This window comes from Empidonax traillii, unplaced genomic scaffold (genome assembly GCF_003031625.1).
Source record: "Empidonax traillii isolate 1590-97213 ecotype Southwest subspecies unplaced genomic scaffold, ASM303162v1 scaffold238:size1398292, whole genome shotgun sequence".
NCBI lineage: Eukaryota > Metazoa > Chordata > Aves > Passeriformes > Tyrannidae > Empidonax > Empidonax traillii.
In genome coordinates this window covers 497002-512140 of record NW_020955431.1, presented here as the reverse complement: position 1 = coordinate 512140, position 15139 = coordinate 497002, and the positions used below count along the sequence as shown (strand labels likewise).

Below are 15139 nucleotides of genomic sequence, written 5' to 3'. Positions count from 1 at the left end.
GCCCTGCAGCCCCACCAGAAATTGCCACTCCCCACCACATGTTCCTGCTTGTCTTTGGTAAAATATAGTAAATAATTAACTTTGCTTAATGTTTTTGTAAGGCCTAGGTTCTCCATAGATATGAACTCCACAGATGCTTGTTTTCTCTCTTCAGGGGATATTCTGTGTAGAAAATGAAACATTTGGCCTGAATATAACAGCTAAGGAGTAAGCTATGCCACTTGAATAGCCATGGGCACTAATTCCCAGTCTTACCTTGTGACCTACATTACTATGCAGAAATGCAGAGGTACCAATGTCAGTGATACCTGTGTTGCATCAGGCCAACCACACTGTTTCTCACTGTTTTAAAATGATGTTTGTTTACATTTTTATCATGCTGTGTAATTCTTTGCCTTTTCTAAGAAATTAGTTGAAAACTGGAAACAATGGTCACAGCTAACCTGTGGAGGACAAAGGGCTTTCTGTTTACAGTTAGAGAATGCGAATGTTAATTTTGATCCCAAGGTATGTTTCTGGCAGCGTAGATTAGCTCAAATGCAGTTTTGTTTTTCTTCAGAAGAAGTACCTAGACATCTTAATTCTGTCCTTCATACTGTCAAACAATATCTGGAAGAAGCCTAGTAAACTTGGAAATGTTTCAAATGTTTTATTTTTTTGAATAACAGTGTTAATTTTAGAGAACACTTTGGGCAAACTCTGGAGCAGGCACAATTGGGAAGAAATCATCGATATAAATTGTGTGCTGCAAAGGGAAAAGAGGCATAAACATGAATGTATTGATTTTTTTTTTAGTATGTGTTGTATCTCTATCCTTCCCATGTCATATTTAATTATTACAGATTTAAGAAAGAAGATAGCTGATTACTGCTTAAGTTCTGTGAAGCAAATAACTGGTTTCACAGGACTATATTTCCATAATTTAATTTACCATTTTGCACTTAAGTCATTGTGACAACTATGTTTTCCTCACCACCCCTCCCCAATCTTCTGAACTTAGAGCAATGAAAGCCCCATGAAAACTGAGCTGAAGCTGCCCAGCTGTGCAGGCGTGACTGTGATGTGGGAGCAGCTCCCTTTCTCCAGCTGGCTGTGGTAGGGAGCTGCAGTCAAGAGAAGCACACTGGTTGGCTCCTGAGCAATGTGCCATGTTTTCTCCTGCTGCAAGGCTCAGTGACAAAGTTGGCTGGTGGATTGATCAGCTGCATTCAGCCTGTGTCTTTGAGGAATTGAAGAGAATGTGTGCACATATTTTTGGGGGGATGAAATGTAACAGGTAAAGAATAATTTCTACAAAAATATTTAGCTTCTTTTTCTGGTTTTGGGCATATGTCTACAGCATAAGGAATACTTCTGTATATGACACTTACACTAAGTGGTTGAGGTCACCTCAGTCCTGGCACAATATGAACTTATCTGAACAAACAAACTCCTCCTAGCTTGAGATCAACTTGGTGTAGTTCCTGCAGGTCCAGCCTTTGTGCATCAGTGCAGGATTCATGATCAGAAGTCTATCTAAAGCATCACAAGACTTCTACCCTGCACTGTGAACCGTAATAGCTACCATCTGCTACCCACCCACACAGACTTAGTAAACTCAGATGTACAGCTGATAGAAAATGCTTAGTTTCAAAAATATACAATGCTGAAGGCAACAAAAACTTTCAAAACTGTATTTCCAACCTCCTTTGCTTGGGGTGTAGTGGACATGTGAATTCCTTTGTACAGGGTTGGTATTTTTATCTGCCATGCCTCACACAACTAAATAGCCTCTCTCAAACAGTAAAGTAGGTGTAATCTAGTAACAGATGTTGATTTCACTCCACACACACTCTTGCCCTTGTTTTGAAGTCTGATAAAAACTGCATCCCATTCATGAGCTAAAATTCATGTCCTGCATTGCTTGTTGCTCAAGGCAAGGAACCTTTATAGTCCTCCAGCTGGTCCATGTCCAATCCACCTGCTACAGTCAAAAATATCACTATCTGGGTGAGGTAAAGGTAAATGTATTTCATAGTCAAAGTCATAGATTAAATGAGAAGTTACTCCCTGCAATTGTTTGGGTTTTTTTTTTCTCTACTAGGGAGTAATGTATTCTTTATTTTCCCTTAGCAAATATCTTTGTAGATTGCTTTTCCTCATTTTCTGTTTTGCAACTGTGGTTGTGTGAGAGATGCAATTTTATACTTGTCTCACTAGCACTAATTTTTGCCGACTGTTACATTTATTCAAAAGTAATAGTGTGTGATTACAAACAATTTCTTTCCAGTACCTGCTTTATATCTCATGGAATCTAGTGATCTACATTGAGGTATCTTACTTCTGGTGTTGTATAGACAGGGCACTGATCCTGCCACTCTGACAGAAGTATCTTATAACTGCATAACCAGACTTTGTGGCTCTGCTGAATTCTTTGTATTTGTTTTGCCCTTTCCTTCACGCCATTATAATATTGATGCTTTTGCCTGTGCTTCCACCTTCTTGCCTCTGTCCTCCTGCCAGTTCTTTTTGGCATTGTTATCCCATTGTTCAGACTCAGGTATTGTCCTTCTCCATGGCCTTAACTCCAATGTCAGAACTTCCTCCAGTTCCCTTTCAGCTCCTAACCATGAGCCTCACATATGTAACATGGATTAAGTCTCATCCTTTTTAGAAAAAAACAAAGAAATGTTTCTTTTTACTAACATAATAATAATTTTTAAAAATGCTCTCAGACCAGACTACTTCTTTTGCTTGCTGTTTCCATTACTTCCATTGCTCACCCACCACAAAGATACTGTTGTTTCTACATTTTTTCTTCCCCCTCCCTTTTCCTGTGCAGGATGCCAAGCACACAGGAAGGAAGGAGAAGAAGAAATAATAATAATAATAACTACGATTCAAACAGAAAAAAATCTCTGAGTAATGTTGGCGTCTCTCTTCCAGTATGCTTGAGTGAGTGTGGCAAACGCTTTGCAGAAGTGACTAAAAAAAAAATCAAAGACAATTATGTACACACGTCTGAGTTAACAAAATGTCTTATCATGTCTCAATTTACACCTGTAAGAAGTTACACTAAAGTTACAGGAACTGTTCATATGCATAAAACTTGGATAAAATTCACTTGCTAAATTAAGGGTCCAAGTTCTCTTCCCTATTGTATAATAGTTTTGAAGTAAAACAATACTCTTCGTAAATGATATAATGAAAAAAACGAAGCAGAAAACTTAGCAGGAACAATAAGAACTTTATATCTTCCCCCTTCTCCCTTCCCTTAGTTTTGGCAGGATCCTTCAGGAATGGAAAACATACCTTAACATTAACCAGCATACATGAAGGGATTTCTCAAAATTTCTTGAGCCAAACTTTGAAAGGGTCTTCAGCTCACTCCTGTATACAATGTTCACGTTCACCTTCCTAATAGTTATCTTTTAGTGCTTTAATGAGCCCACAGTGCAGACAAGATGCTGCTAGGAAAAAAAAACCCCAGTTGTACGTAGGAATGACTTGGATAACCACACAGTTGCAAAGCGTATTCTTTCTTATGTGCTTTACCACGTGAAACTGAAGAACTTTAAAAATGTGGCCTTGAAGGATATTTTTAAAGCAGCTATTCGACTTGGATCCAGTTTTGTATGCATAATTATATACACGAATGGCCTGATGGTTATCTGACACAGGTTTTATTGCCAAGGGACACATTCCATTATTTGTAATGCACACCAGAGTAAGTCTACTATGCCTACCCTTGGATCTATGTTGCTGCAGTGCTTGAGAGACCTTGTCATGGATGAGGAGTTTGTTGTGTTAGGCTCTGCACAAATGGAGGACAAATAGGTGTTCCCTGCTCCCAAAAGCAACCCTCCACAACCAGTTTGGATGCCTGATAGGTTTTTTTCTCTCAGCTACACCTCAGATTTGGGAAGGTTTATCTCAAACATGAGCAACGTATAATGGTTTCAATTTACACTGATGACAATACAGTGTTTAAGAGGGCTATTTTGTATTGTAAACCCAAACCTTGATCTGATTATTAAAAGTCTTTCATCATATTTTAATATCCATCATCAAGAAAACTTGCAGGAGAATTCCAGGTGTGTAAAGTGGCTAAGTGGCATTGCTGTTGTTTCTGTCAGTAGGTGCAACAGTGTTGAATAAAGCATAGAGTAAATTTGTTTTCCCGCTGTGATTAGACTGTTAGAGCTAAAACTTAGTGTGTTCACAAAGCTTAAAACTGTCATAGGTGAGCGTATGGATAGCTATAAGATGTCAGTGCTCATATTTACTATATAGTAAAGCTGAAGAGTGAAGACGCACTGATGACAATCTGTGGAGTACTTAAGGAAAGATGGAAGGTGCATATAGGGACAGTAACTTCCTGCTCTAAAGCAGTGAGATTGGTACCTTCACAACCTGTATAGGTAATCTGTTCCACTCCTTCACTGTTGCCATATGCAGTTTGGAGCTCTCATGTTTCAGTTTACGCTCATTGCTTTCCATTCTCTCACTGTGCATCGCTGTGAAGAACCTGACATCTTCCCAATTACCTGGGAAAAACCACTACGAGGTCTCTCCAATGCCTTGTGTTCTCCAGGCTGAAAAAGCCCCTGCCCTTCTCAGAGGACAATGTTCTAACCCCCAAATACTGAACTCTCTTCAGTTTATTGATGCCCATCCTGTATCAGGTGCCCAAACTAGATAGATAATTGAAAATGGAATCTCACAAGGTCTGAGTGGAAAGATAGAATCCCTCCCTTCTGGCTGTATGCCCTGTTGACACAGCTCAGGACACTGTTGGCTGTCCCTGCAGTCAGGGCTATATATGAAACTACAGAGATGTTAAGTGTCTTTCTACCTATGTTGTGCTACTTAATTAACATTGATCAATCCTTAAAATTCAGATCTAAAGCACAAAAACCCAAGTAGGAGGCAGGAAAGTGAGGTAGTAGAATGAGATTGAATGTTGAAATGCAGAATCATATTTGCAGCTAACCATACCCAAAGCGCAGTGCATCTGGAAATGCAAAACCAGTTGGGATTACTTTCTTGGTCCAGGTTCTCTTTTTGCTCATGCATTTTCAATTGTTTGATGAAAGAGAGTGTCTCTGAACATCATATATCAGTATGTATCAGTTTAATACCGTAGCCTAATGTGCGTCAAGCCATAGGAAGGCAATGAACAGAGACAGTGAAGTTCCATGGAACCTGCTATAGACATGAATCTAGCTTTTTTCTCCTTGAAAACCTCTTACAGGGCTTTTTTCTTTATTTTTTTTCCCCTTTAATCAGTCTCCAGACCCTATTAAACAGGAACAAAAAGAGGAAGAGGAAGTACACAGTATCTGCTTTCTACAAAGCAGACTGTATTTATTTGTTTAAGTGAGACAGAATCTCAATGTCTTCAATGTTTCTTAAAAGCAGATTTAAGCAAATCATCTGGGCAGCCAGCCAGGCAGAGTGCATTTTTAGGCACTGACTCAAAGGCAATGTCAAGTCATATTAATCTGGGTGCCTAGAAATAATATATATGAGATTTTTAAAAAAGAATACTGAAAGATCATCTTGCCACAGTTGTGGCTGATTATTTGACACAGGTCAGAGAGAAATTGCATTGTAAGTCATGAAGTGGTGATGAAAAATGCTCTAAAATATTAAGCTAATACATTATCTAAGGCTGAATGCTGTCTGATTGCTACTTCTCAGACACTTCACTATGGTGCATCACCTAAATATAGTCAACAAAGAAGCTGGTTCAAACCACCACCTCTCTGGGGAAAAAAAAAAAAAAAAAAGAGAGAGTGATTTCTTGATTATTTACTTATGTGAAAAACTTGCTTAAATGATTGTTGTATATCTCAGTAGGAGATTGTTTTATATTACCAGGTTGGAACAAGTACTACATTGATTTCCCCTGTTGTTTTTATATGTTCAACAGTAAGAATTCAGCATCTCACCCACAAAATATAATTTAGATGACAAATAATTGATATAATTTTGTTGAAAAATTGAAATAATTTTGTTCTTCATCTTGTGTGATGAGATGGAAGCAGTACTTTTCTCAGTTTTGACAATCATAGAATCATAGCATTTTTAGGGTTGGAAGGGACCTCTGGAGATCATATAGTCCAACTCCCATGCCAAGGCAAGGTCACCTAGAGCAGGTTACACAGGAGCACGTCCAGGTGTGATTTGAATATCTTCAGAGAGGGAGACTCCACAGCTTCCCTGTGGCAGCCTGTTCCAGTGTTCTGCCACCCTCAATGTAAGAAGTCCTTCCTCATGTTGAGGTGAAAATTCTTGTGTTTATGTCCATTGCTCCTCATCCTGTTGGTAAGCACCACTGAAGTGTCTGGCACCATCCTCTTGACATCTGCTTTTGAGATATTTGTATGTATTGATGAGATTCCCTCTCAATCTTCTCTTCCCTAGATTGAACAGACCAAAAAGCAACAATCATAAAGTTGAATAGTTTTCATGGCAAGATAGAATAACAACAGTTGTCACTAACAACACGGTAATTATACCTTTTATCTAACACACTTGGCAAGGCATGCTAGGATTTACAGAGGCTCATCTCGATAGATGGTGCTGTTGTGTCTTAAACTAGTTCCTAGAATGAGATGCAAACATTGACAGAGGCAGTAGAGGCACAGTAAAGGTTCTGCCTCTGGGACGATTACAGGCAGTTTATTTTGGTTTGGTTTGGGTTTTGTTGTTGTTGTTTTAATAAAGAATGGGTAGGATTGATTTGGTGAGGTTTTATGTGTCTGTAAAACCTGTACCAAAGCAAAAAAACCCTTTGAAGTAGGTGATAGAGTTAGTGTAAGGCAAAAAAACTCTCTGTGGGGTGAATCAACTGCACTACCAAGTCAGGAAAGAAAACTTTCGGTGTCTGTTCAATTATTAATGCTTATGGCCTTTAGTTGCCTGTAAAAAGATGTAACCACACCTTATCTGATGTCACACTTTTCCTCAGACTATTGGAACTGCAACTCTTGCACAGGTTACATAAAAAAAAAAAAGTTGCACAGAAGGGTGCTGCTACTAAGTGCATGAAAAGAGCACTGTGTTGGCACCAGCATGCTCTGTTGTTACTTCAGTACCTCACATTCAGAAATCAAAATAGCAGATTTTCTTTCAGTCTGGAAAAAAAAAACCTGAAGGCATGTGTGCCTACAAACATGGGATTATTTTTCCCCCCCTTAGTTTCTCTTAGAAGCATTTTCTCACTGGGATCTCTGGATTTCAGAAGTGCAACAGACTAGTGGTACAGTCTGACAGCCACTTCGGTCATTTCTGTTGTGTTCCCCAAAGCTATTTTTGGCTTTTGCACAGTAGATAGCAATTCCTGGATCCCAGTTTTGCTGAGCCAGCTGGGTTCTTACAGCCTGTTTACATTTGGGAGCTGTGCTGCTGAGAGACTGAGGACAGTAAGAAATATTAGCGCTCTCAGGATAGTGGGAGGTAAGGCAGCCTTAAATCAGCAGAAAATTAGGGCAGCATTAACTTACATTCCAGGTCTGGACTAGTCTTAGCCATGTAAGTAGCCTACATTGTGGATAAACAGGAGGGATTTGATCTGTTTAATGAGCAGCAGCATCTTTTTTTTAAAAAAATAGATATAATTAAAGTAGCAGACTGCTGCCCCACAGCATGCTCCCAGATGGCAGCACGATCTTTAGGCCAGGGTTTCCGTCTGTTTTTTTGTAGGCAATCCCTGGAGCAAAAGAAGTCGAGTTACTATGGTGACTTAATGCAGGACAGGTGGAGATCACAAATACAAAATCATCCCATTTGTCAAGTCCCTCCTGGACACATCTTTTCCATCCCGAGGAGCTGATAAACTCTAGCTGAGCTAAGCTGTCTTGCCTTATTCCTCAAGAGCATAAAGTAGTTATTTTTATATCACATTTGTCTAGTTATCCTGTCATGAAATCTTCTCTTTGTTATATGCTATTAAGCACAATCGATCTCTCAATCAGTTTTTAAGGCCAGAGAAGATGGCTGTGATTCAGGGAAAACTGGATTCACTGGAAACTGCAGACCTAGCTGGTGCCCTCAAACTGTAAGCAGAATTTCCTGTTGCCACACATAAGAGTTTACATTACTGAAATGATCACATGTGATATTTTACTCTAATTACATATTTAACATATCATTGACAAGTCTTATAAAGCCACAAACAAATGTATAGATTGTGGTGGGAGAAGTACATGGACATGCAGACATGGTATTAACCTGAACACTTTATTTCTTAAGTAGCTTACATTTTTTATGGAGAAAAGCTGCTTTAGAACCCATTTAGATGAAGATTAACTTGTTTAATGTATAGTTTCATTCCCAGTAGAGCAGTGACTGAAATCTATTTAGTCTGAGACAAATGCAAGAGCACTGTAAGTGTTTTGCTTTAATTTGGATATTGCTAAGGATAAGGGACAGTGACTCTTGAAAATGAGTCCAAACAGTTATCTGTTTACATAATACTTGAGTCATTTGATTGGACTGCCATCTTCTTATCTTTGCTTTCACAAGACTATTCCAGTCTTCTCAAAAGGGGTCTTAGGAGCCTGGATCATGGCTCTAAGCTCTATAAAAGACTGAACAAGACTAATTAAGTGGCTGTTGAAATGAGACTAGCCACAAATATTTCAGAATTTATAAATAGCTGACTGAATCTGAGTCTGGTGTAGCAAATCTTAAAGCCTTAAAGTAGATTTTGGGCTGTATTACATCCACAAGACTTAGAGGAAGCCTGGTGACATAAAACAAAGATTGCAAGTAAACCAAGTTTGCAGGACATTAGAGCCATTGGTAAAGCCAGCAACTCTCATTTTTCTTTGTTTTTTTGTTACTTTCCTTAAAACTCAATGCATCTCTAAAATGTCTATGACTGATCACCTCAGATAGGGAACCAGACTGTTCCACTTTTAAGCAATTATTCTTTGTGCCCAGTGGTGGCTTTCTAGAGGGATGCTTTGTTCCTTGAGTTCTTGCACACTCTTCTAGCTTGTGCATATGCTTGTATTGCTCTGTTTGCCTCCCTCAGCCACAGAAACAGAAGTTGAGTAGGAAAAATAAAATAACTTGAACTTATTGATCCCTTTAAATCTCTGCAATTCTAGATTATTTCTGAAGAGTCTTTTTTTTTTTAATAGAATCTTCTAACTCTTATGCTGGGACCTACTCTTAAGGATCAACCTTGTCAAATATCAGATTGTTGTGTGTTTCCTGACCAGCCCCCCCTGGAGGTAAAAATAGTTTTTCCAGGTGAATTTCCGGAGCAAAGCCAATCAAAAGTTTTAGTAACACCTCTGCCAATTACATATTTAAGGAACGGGAAGAGAAAGTGGTTGCGCAGATGAAATTAGGAGTCATATAGGGAGAGAGACAGGCCCCAGGTGGGGTCAGGCCTCCCTCCTCCCCCGGCCCTGGGCCAGGGGCGAGTGTGGCACTGAAGCTCCCCTGACTGAGACATGTAACAGAGTGGAGGAAAAACTCTAAAGAAAGACTGCCTGGATGAGAGATACTTCAGAAGGAATTCCAGGCAGAGATAACGCGGCCTCCAAGGTCAAAGCTGGCAACCGGAGGAGAGAGAAGAGAAGCCCAAGGTGGGGGCTCCTTCTCTCTCTCCCCTTCTCTCCCTTCAGCAGGGAAAAGACTGAAAACTAAAAACCCCTGCCACATGTGGAAGACTGTTGGGGAGTGGAGACCCCCCTCTGCAGCTCATGAAGGAGCCCACGCTGGAGCAGAGGAGTGCATGAGGAAACTGTGACCCCATGGGAGGCCTAAGATGAAACAGAGTCCTGCTGGAGACCTGTGGCCCATGGAGAGAGAGACCTACGCTGGAGCAAGCTGGCTCGAGTAGGATCTTGTGATCCCAGTGAGGAGTCCATGCTGGTGCAGCTGAATTTGTGACCCTAAGGGACAGCAGACAATGGAAGAACTGTTGCCCAAAGGTGGACTCATGCTAGAGAGGTCCATCAAGGACTGTCTCTTGTGAGGAGGGGCCCCACAAGAAAACAGGAGTGGACTCAAAAGCCATTATCCCCTGTAATTGTGGGAAGACCATGGTAAGACAAGTGTTCCATTGCAGTCCATGGAGGACCCCACAGGGCTTGGGTAAACCCCAGCCTCTGGTCTTAGCCCAGGAGGGGGTAGGTCCAGCCCTGAGGTCAACATAGAAGAGAGAGAAAGAGACAGTTCCAGCTGTGACAAATCAGAGCTGTTGTCCTAGAGATAATGGAATAAGAACTTTCAAGTGCTGCAAAATTATTTAGAAGACCTGTAGATCTGGAAATGGAACAGAGACTGCTTCTCCTCCTGAACTGATACAAGGGGGAGGGATACTTCTGTAAATACATGGCACTTTTACCTAGTTAGAATTGTTGTATATATAGTTCTTTAGTTTTTATCTTGCTAGTAATACATCCTAATATTATTCTCCCCACATCAGATCTCTTTTGTCTGCATGAACCTTCTCTCAATTTATAACAATTGTAGGGGAGGTGAGAAAAAAATTGGCCCACAGTAAACCCATGACACAGATGAATGCAATCTCATCAACATCAGCTGTTTCCTACTTAAGGAAAAAAATCCAATATTGGAATAGTTTGTTAATTTCTACCCAGTGAGTTGATAACCTAGGAAACATTTCCGTAGGATGTCATGTTTGTTTGTCCATTGTGTTCAACATGTTCTGTTGGTACCATGATGGCTGAGGTGAGAAGGTGAATGTAGGTGTTCCCCATGATCACTGCACACAACACTAGAACAGACAACTGGATCTGTATATATGATTATTTAAATGCCTAAGAATCCTCATACAAGACAAGCAGCAGCACTGAGGTATTTTAACCCTAATTTACTTCTAGACCATTTCACTGAATTTGGTACTCTGTCTTCTTCTCAATTTATTGTTCAGGAATGTTAGAGAGAACACATAGGTGCTTGGTGTCCCGCAGTAACAAATGGAGCCCCATCAGTTGTTGAAAACAATCCTCATTTGTGCTTCTGCAATGTATTTGTACAAAGGTCAACAATGTCACCTCATTCAATGAAAGGTCATAGATTTTTTCCTATCTTTCCTGCCCAAAACATTCTTTTGTCTCTGTGCTGGTGTTCTGTTTAGGACCCAGTTCTGCAGTTTGGTACCTGCAACTGCTTCTTTCTGCCTCCTTTACCAGAGAAGGGATGAGTAAAAGGAGAGAAAAGAGAGGAAAAGGTATGAGTGTAGCCTAAATAACTGTTCACCCTTAATCAAGCCTAATGTGCTGTGCTGTCCATTTGTAAAAGGAGCAGCCCGGCCACTACTTTATTTTGGTTGCAAATCTTTGAAAAGAAATCTTTTGAACTAAAAAAAACACAAACAAAACCCACCATAAAAGGTGGGGGGAACAAAGGTAGGTGTCCCTTTCAAGCAGTTTGAATCTTCTGGGGCAGTAGATAAAGTGATCATTTAATTTCTGACTTCTTTTTGTGCTTACCACAGGAAGGCAGCTCTTGAGCCTGCTTGGCCCTGCCATCCCTGTGGCATAAACTGGCATGATCAAGTTTGATCTTAGTCCCCAGTAGGTGATTCATTCCAATGGCTGATCCATGACAGGCTACTGAGCAGGTGAGATGATTTAAATCCTGCGTTGAAAGGAAGGTATAACTCAGGCCATATGTCACGGCTGTGTGTGTTGAAGTAGCTGCGAGAGGGACCACGGTAGAAGCGGAGAAAGAAGCAATGATTCAGCAGCAGAGATGATTGAAATGTATCCAAAACATATTGTTTAAGATTTTGGTTGTGCCTGCAGTATTACTAATGATGAAGCTGGGAGGTTTGGAATTCCAGTGATTGACAGCTGCACTCTCGGAAAGGGACATGGGGAAATGTTCTCATCTGTCAGGATCTCATTATTTGCAATGGAGACTGACAGCTATAAGGTTACCTGTGTATAAATCAGACAGAAGAAGAATCAGTAATTTAATTTTGCGGTGGCAGAGGGGGAGAATTGTCATCCTGGGGTCTGAGCAGCACAGCCACTAACGTGCTGAGCAAGCATATACCATTCCCAAGACACTTCTGTCCATGCTCCTGCTGCCATCCCTAGAGCCTTCCTCCTTGGAGTTGCCCTCCTTCTCCTTTCTCTGATTACTGAAAGAGGCAGAAACAGCCAGCAGCACTTAACTGTCCCCTTTATGAGTCTAATGGAGTTGAGAGTGCAGCTGCATTTATTTCTTACATTGTCATGCCATTGCTTCCTTTACTCCCAGTCTTGGGAAAGGCTGTGAAGAGACGAATCACACTGGCCTCTAAAGTAGGAGTCTCATTGAAGAAGAAGATAACTTTTTTTAAAAACAAAATGAATACCAGAAAACTAGCCCAGGCAGCACTGGAAGTTGGAGCTGGGTTACCTGGATCTCATGACAGACTCTCCTGCCAACATTTTCACTTGGGTGTCAGCTGGACCTGAAAGCAGACTTTGCTTTATGTTTGTTAAATCAGACCTGGAAGAAATAATCCAGATATGTATCAATTTCTAAAGGATTTTTCTCATTCCCAGCTTGTGTGATATGGATTCAGATTTCATGTTTGGAAATTCACTGTAGTGAGTTAGAGTTGCCATAAACTCTGTAGGCTTTCTGAGGTGACTGAATCAGTTTACTTATCTGGCAATCTGTGATACATCTTCCAGGTCTTCAACCTGGGTTTCAAAGTGTCAGTTTCTAGCTACATGGAGAGGATATATAATACTTTCTCAGAAATTAGGCAAGATCTGTCATTCTTTTTTGGGGGATGAAAGTGATGTAGGGAAGAAGAGATGATGGAGAAAAAAGTATTTTTGTATCTACTGTTACCAAGCTAGGAATAGTTACTCTGAAAAGATGCTAAGCCTACCCTTCTTTAGAAAGTTTTAAAATTACATAATACAGAAGATGTTGAGGGAGAAGAAATAGTCATGATTTCTGCAGTTTTCTATAACATGGCCTTGTTGATTCTGCCTTCAGGTTGACCTAAGGTGAGGTAGAGAACAGTGTGTCAATTCACTTGAAATTGTAGATCTACTTATGAAGTACCAGGTTGTGATCTGTGTACAAGGTACATGATTCTCTTATGTGAGTAAATAAATTAAAAAAGTTAGAAAATTAGGTGCTACCTTCAGTAACAATGCTGTAAAATTTAACTTCTAGCATTCCCTGTAGATAGGCCTCTTACCTCTCTCCTTTGCTCTCCCTCCTCCTTCCTTCCCCTCTCCAATTTAGCAATAATTAATCTAGGATGGTGTACTATTTTTTTCTGCTTATAAGCCCAAAGCATTCATTTTTGCCAGCACAGGGATTCATAAAGTGCCAGAGAAAATGTGGAGTTTACTCGTCTCTCTCCTTTTTCTTTTTTAATACACAAAAAGTGAGAGCTTCTGTGTCTGCGCACACCTGCACAGCCCCATCCTGTTGCTTCTGCTTGGGACATTGGAGGTTTAGCCAATGGAGCTGAGACCAACAGATGTGGCATCACTTGCCCCCACATCCCTGCCTCTTCCCTGACATTTTTGTGCTTGCTGTGCTTTTCCTTGCAAATGAGGTGCCACAGATCCATTCACCATCACCTCCTCTATTAGCCTTTGTAAAAGAGGTTGAGAAGATTTCATTGCAAGTAGGAAGGAGAGGCACTGGGTGAAGGAATGGTGAGGAAGCCCTGGCAGGAGAAGAGGAGCAAGGGTGGCAGGAGATCAGGCTGTGCGTATTGGAATGGGCTGGGGATGGTACCTCAACTCTACAGCTCCAGATACTGGGCTGTTTTGGGATAGTTGCCCCAAACAGGTACCATGCTCTTAGAGACCCATGATGAGGGCAGCTGTGCAAGAATCATTTGCAATATGAAGGCATCGCTGTTCTGGGAAACACAGCTGAATGCTCAGCTCTCTGCCAAACCTCACTATAGTTTTGTTTCCTCCCACTCCATTATCCAAATTTCTTCAGTCCTCCTTGCTACTGCATTGTGAATGGGCTTTCTCAGCACTTTGCTTGAGTGGAATTCCTTACCTTTCCTAGCATCAGACAATGTACATGTTCTCTTCTCACTGTTTCTACTGTCCAGCATCCTGCTACCTGAAGTCATGCACATTACGTCTCTCCCCTGCCCATTTTCTCTCCTATTTTCTTTTGTAGCTCTGGTCAAAGTCACAGACCTGTAAATATCATCCCTCTCTCTCTTCTCCTGTGGAGACATTTTCCATCTTTTCTCAGGTATTCAGGCTGAGAAGTCAAGAACACTGCTGTAGAGGACCTGAATGACTGCAGAAAATGTTATTTTCATCAGCTTATTCTCACTGGGAAAACCTGCAAGTTATAAAGTAGATGTATAAGCTTGTTGGTTGAGGCCTAAAGTGAAAATTAACCCTTTGCATTGCACTTCCCCACTTTGCTCAAATAGCAGAAAGCAGAGAAATCCAAAAAAGAGAAAGGAGGGGAGAGGGAGAGGCAGAGGAGAGAGAAAGGGAAGGGAGAGGAGAGGGAGAAGGAGAGGTGTTTTTCTGCAAGTGTTTGGCAAGGTCTGGCACAGAAAAGTCTTCTCATGGTTTTCCTGGGAACTGAGAAACAAAAGCAGCTGCTGAAGAATCACCTTCAAGGGGGATTCCTGATGGAATATATTTAGGTCTCTCTGCTATCCACACTTTCTAAAAAGCTGAAAAAAGAAAGTGAGCAGAGTGGCGGGGAAGTTGTTGCTGTTTTTAGAAAGGGGAGTGGATTGATGGCTGAGTAGCTGAGGAAGGCAGGTAACAGGGCCTGCTACAGGAAAGTATCATGGCTACAGATCCTCTTAAGTGACCCTGGACCTTGCTCCTTGTCCAAAATGGCAACTAGGTGGCTTTAGCATTTCTCTTCAGCAGAAAAAAAAAAAAGTTGTCATTTTTTCCCCAGAGGAGGGTCAAGCCAGTATTCTTTTAAAAACTTCTTTAAATGTAAACCATATCCTTGTTGCTGGCAGGAGGGATGCACAAACATGTAACTTTGCAATAGTGTCCAAAGATTTTGCTTGTCAAAACCCTCTCACTGCACAAGTGAAAGGAAGACGCTTGTACTGCAGGTCAAGTCCATAATGAGAGACGTGTGTGTGCAGAGTGGGGGGCGTATTGGAGGAAATTACAAAATATTTCTTGAGTTAAGTATGTTT

At 40.8% G+C, this 15139-nt stretch overlaps 1 protein-coding gene across 4 annotated transcripts in view; it reads left to right on the top strand.

The window, feature by feature from the left end:
• Nucleotides 1-15139, top strand: part of FBXL7 (F-box and leucine rich repeat protein 7) — a 298878-nt gene that overhangs the window by 71656 nt on the left and 212083 nt on the right. Inside the window, exon 1 of one of the 4 annotated variants that reach the window (XM_027888444.1) lies at nt 10622-10824. The exons of the other annotated variants lie outside the window; for them this stretch is intronic. The gene's annotated coding sequence lies outside the window, so the exon portion shown is untranslated. Of the gene's footprint in view, nt 1-10621; nt 10825-15139 lie in introns of those variants that run through there. 4 annotated transcript variants of the gene reach the window in all.